At 42.1% G+C, this 5,168-nt stretch overlaps 1 non-coding gene across 1 annotated transcript; it reads left to right on the forward strand.

Annotated features, from left to right (window-relative positions):
• The first annotated feature begins 3,791 nt into the window (after nucleotides 1–3,791).
• Nucleotides 3,792–3,897, forward strand: LOC117077074. The gene has a single exon (XR_004434661.1).
• Nucleotides 3,898–5,168: the final 1,271 nt, after the last annotated feature.

The following is a 5,168-nucleotide window of genomic DNA, read 5'->3' on the forward strand; positions in this document are numbered from 1 at the left end:
CAAATTATGAAACATTTGCAGGGTCTGAGTATTTTTCTTTTTACCAGTTTTTTAGTTTGAGCTCTCTGGATTATTGGATCTAGCAATAACTGGTCCTGGCATTTGACCAGACTGGTTTTTGAAAATTAATGTGTATCCAGGGACATTTTAAAAACCTGTACACAGTATTTATTGTGGTTAGGAAGCAATTTCCAAATGTACCTATAAGAAATTTGCATCAAGAACATGATTATCCAGGGATTTTCTTTAATTCAGATCACCAAACTGATTATATAGAAGAGTTGCTTTAAAATGTTTGCAAATGTCTTTTTTATAATACCAGAAGAAAAAAATGTTGTCTCATATAGTGCTTAGGATGTCCTTCAGAGAGCTTATTAAAAAGATGAAACTGAAAAAAAAAAAAAAGAAAATTAGATGTTTCATTTTGAGAGTCCGAGAGTTAAATTTGTCTTAATGTTTTAGGATGTAGCCCAGAGGTGAGTCTGAAGAAATAGATGGGGTTTGTCCCATGTTGGGACTAGAAAATGATGAGCTGCTTTGGGGTAATGTCTTCTGGGGACACGAACCACACCTTCTTTAGGGACATCCTGCTGAGGAAAAGGGTTCTGCTCACATCACAAAGGGATACAAGTGCACTTTCTAAAGGGGCGTCCCACCCCCATTAGAACGGACCTTTCAGCGCTGGTGCCTTAAGTTGGGTGATCAGCCCAGGTATGAGGAAAAAGGGTAAAGAGAGAGACAGAGTGCTGCCAGCCGTGGAGAAGGGACAAGAATGGGGAGACTCACTGCTCTGAGGTCACCTGATTTGGGAGCATCCAGAGCAGGATGTCTGGCTGTCTTCGTGGGAGAATTTAGAGTGAAAAAGAGGGAGTCTGATTTCCCCAAAACATGTGTGCCAATTGTGCCACACAAAGGGATTGGGGACTTTTAACCAGAAAGGATAGGAGAGGGTCTTCCTCCCTTCTGGGCAAGGCAGCCAAAGTTGTTGACCCACTGGCCTTCAGGCTACACCAAGGTGTGGGCCTGGCCAGTTGCGATCAATTGCGAGGGATGCTAGGGTTCGTCTGCTGGAAGACAGGAAAGGAAAGCAAACTCTGAACTCTCACCTAATCAGGCAGTGGTGGTCAGATGTCTTTTCACAGGGACCTTCTGGTCTGCTGAGGAGTGGCCCCAGCTGGGGACCTTCAGCTGTCTCTGTGCTTGGATGCTGTCACCAAGAGGTTGGAGTTGGAGGACAGGAAAGGGAGAGAGTAGGGGAAGAGGTCCCCGAACAGTTCCTGTACGGGCCACCAAAACATCGTGGATGTGACTATCTTGGGCCGGGCTGGTGTTGCAGGTGATAAAGGAATTTACCAAGATAGTTGTAGGTAAAGAAAGGCAGATTTATTAGAGAAAATACGAAAATACATTGCAAGATTGCAACGGGCAGCACACCAGAGAAGGGGCTGCCTGCAAAAAGGCAGGGGCTGGAGGGAAGTTTTATAGGGTTGTGCTAGAGGGGGCTGCATGCAGAGGTCATCTCTCAGAAGAGTTGTTCATTGTTCTCCACCTGAGGCCCTTCCCCACCTGAGGCCCTTCCCCACCTGAGGCCCTTCCCCACCTGAGGCCCTTCTTTATTGTCGCTTACTTATCAGGACTCCACAACATTCTCATATTCCTGAGGCAAGATTCTGTCCATGAAGAGAGGAAGGGATAAAGAAAATGCAATATATATACACAATGGAATGCTCTTCAGCCTTAACAATTCATGAAATCATGTCATTACAGCAACATGTATGGATGAGGTAGGAAAAATGCCCCAGAGAATCCACACCAAAGTTTCCTCCTCAGCAGCTGTGCCCACAGACAGAAGCTGTTTCTTCCCCGGGATGGTGCCCAGGTCCTCTTGAAGCTGCCATGGTGCCCCCTCAGGAGGGTTCTGAAGGAACTGGAGCTCTTCTCCTCACAGGCTGAGTAGTATTTCTTTGTATATAAGCACCACATTTTCTTTATCCACTCATCTGTCGATGGACACTTAGGCTGCTTCTATATGCTGTTGTGAATAATGCTGCAATAAACATGGGAGCACAGATGTCTCTTCCACATACTGATTTCATTTTATTTGGATAGATACCCAGTAGTGGAATGGTGGCAACATGGATGAATCTGGAGGACACTATGCTAAGTGGAATAAGCAAGACACAGAAAGACAAACATGATTTCAATCATGTATGGAATCTAAAAAAGTTTATCTCACAGAAGTAGAGAATAGAATAGTTGTTACCAGAGGCTGTGGAGGGGAAAGGGAATGGGGGCATAGGAAGCAATTGGTCAAAAAGTACAAAGCGACTGTTAGAAGAAGTTCTGGTGTTCTAGTCACAGTAGGGTGACAATGGTTAACAATATTGTATATTTCAAAAAAGCTAGAAGAGAGGATTTTGAATGTTCTCACCAGAAAAATGATAAACGTGGCTGGGCATGGTGGCTCACGCCTGTAATCCCAGCACTTTGGGAGGCTGAGGAGTGTGTATCAACTGAAGTCAGGAGTTCCAGATCAGCCTGGCCAACATGGCAAAACCCCAACTCTACTAAAAATACAAAATTAGCCGGGCATGGTGGCAGACGCCTATAATCCTACATGGTGGCAGGCGCCTGTAAGCTACTCGGGAGGCTGAGGCAGGAGAATCGCTTGAACCCGGGAGGCAGAGGTTGCAGTGAGCCGAGATTGCACCATTGCACTCCAGCCTGAGAGACAGAGTAAGACTTCATCTAAAAAAAAAAAAAGGCCAGCAAAGTCAAGAGTCAAAGGAGCAGGGCTGAAGTTGGGAGCTTTAAGAAAAAGGAATTTTGGAACAGTTATCTTAGCAGAAAAATATGCATGGTAAATGGTAAACAAATGAGTGGCTGAGCAGCTATGAGGATTCAGGCTAGAACAGTGATTTTTAACTACTCCTTTAAATCAAGGACTGTCCTGCATGATACTTTGTCCTGCATGACACTTTGTGTAGAACTAACACACACTAAATATTGTTGAATTGATTCTGATTTTTTAAAGTTTTCTTTTGAATGAGAGGAAAAGACAAGAGAAAAAAAGAAAACAAGGAAAGTGAAAGCCAGAGAGTGTTTCAGCTTTCCCAGGGCATGGGAATCTCAGAAGCACTTTGCTTGCTTAATGACCTTTACCAAGTCACCTTTTCAATACTGGCTTCATTTCCTAGGCAGCAAAACAGGTGAAATAATCTCTGCCTCCTTATTTTCTTTCAAGAACATCATAAGCTCTTAGTAAAATAATATTTGCATACTCTTTTGGTTGCCTTATAGAGAAGAGAATATTTAATTTCCTCATTTTTATAGTTTTGCTTCTCTTTTCTGGGCTGTTTATTATTATAGATTGGTTAGCAAGAGTTTGGCCTGTTGACATGGATTTTAAGACAATAGAAGGGGAAATAAGAATATGAGCAATGAAAATTTGTGACAAAAATAAAATGGAGAAATGAAATGAAAGGAGAGGATGTTTGATTACTTTCAACCTTACCAGTCAATATCATTGTCTTTATTATCTCTTGGAGTTTCATGCAATTATTCTATCTCATCAGTACACTTGAAGTTGCATTTTAATTTCATGATTGATTTCCGGCAGATAGTTTCTCTTTGTATTTTACTCATAAAGTATAAATAAGCAAAATGATTATTTTTAAAAGTTAACCAAACAATAGCTTTCTAAATATCATCCATGGTTTGCCAAGTCACCTATCCAAGTTTCCCTATGCTGAGGTAGATCACATGTCTATTTTTGATCATTAATAATAAGCTACCCCTTTTCTCCTCAGCCAAGGCTGGAGGCCAAGATCAGCCCTCAGGGATCATCATCAGGACTGCCATGAGCTGAGCTGCCTTGTTTTCCTGCCGCAAACATGTGAAAAGAAAGAAAAAAGAAATAATAATAATAATAATAATAAAGCAGTTTTCCTTCTGGCTCTGGGTTTGTTGTTATTTTGTATAAGACCAATCCCTCCCCGCTTTTAAAGGGAATTATTTAACCAAAAAACTCCCTAGCATCTTTTCTGTGACTCTGAATTCATAATATTGGTTATAATGTATGCTTTAATGTTAGGCAGGTCCAAGTCTGAAATATGGATTATAAAATTAACTGTAGAAAATCTGGCCGCAGCCCCAGGGATAGCCACTGTGTTAGTCTGTTCTCACATTGCTGTAAAGAACTACCTGAGACTGAGTAATTTATAAAGAAAAGAGGTTTAATTGGCTCATGGTTCCACAGGCTGTACAGAAAGCATGGCTGGAAGGTCTCAGGAAATTTACAATCATGGCAGAAGGGCAAAGGGAAAGCAAGCATGTCTTCAGGAGGAAAAGAATGAAGTGGGGAATGCCACACACTTTTAAACCATTGGATCCTGTGAGAACCCACTGCCATGAGAACACCAAGGGGAAAACTGCTCTTAAGAGCCAGTCACCTCCCACCAGGTCCCTCCCCCAGCACTGGGAATTACATTTCAACATGGGATTTGGAAGGGACACAGAGCCAAACTGTATCAGCCACTCTTACGCAGTAATTTTAAAGAAAACTTTTTGGCAATTGCTGTGCCATCATTTTTTCCCTAATCCTTTATAAATAGAGCAACAGTTAATTGTCCAACTATTTTTAAAATGTCACAATAGAAAATTTTAAAATGTACTTGGGTTTAGAATCATTTTGACAATTTTGGGTTGGGGGGCACGGGGAGACTGGATCTTACTCCATCACCTAGGTTGGAGTGCGGTGGCGTGATCATGGCTCACTGTAGCCTCGGACCCCTGGGCTCAAGGCATCCTCCCATCTCAGCCTCCTGAGCAGCTGTGACTACAGGCATGTGCTTCTTGAAGAATTGCTCTTGACAGAGAACTTTTATGTTTTGGTACCTATTAACTGCAATGTAGTATTAGGAGGATACTCTTGAATATAAATGTCAAAGTTTACATTTTTGAAATTTTATTTTTTAAAATGGGTGCACAAGTATTTGGAGTCTGCATTAGATTTCAGGGTTCCGGCCTGACACAGGGCTCCAGAGGTGCAGCTGAGTCAGCGTCAGCATCCATGTGCATAGTGACATTTCCCCATCTGCTCTGTGGTTGCTGTTGCCATATGCCCTTGATTTTCCTGGCTTCTCTTAATTTTAGTTATTGTAAATTTT

The sequence above is a fragment of the Trachypithecus francoisi genome, unplaced genomic scaffold, assembly GCF_009764315.1.
Source record: "Trachypithecus francoisi isolate TF-2019V2 unplaced genomic scaffold, Tfra_2.0 Lachesis_group5, whole genome shotgun sequence".
Lineage (NCBI taxonomy): Eukaryota > Metazoa > Chordata > Mammalia > Primates > Cercopithecidae > Trachypithecus > Trachypithecus francoisi.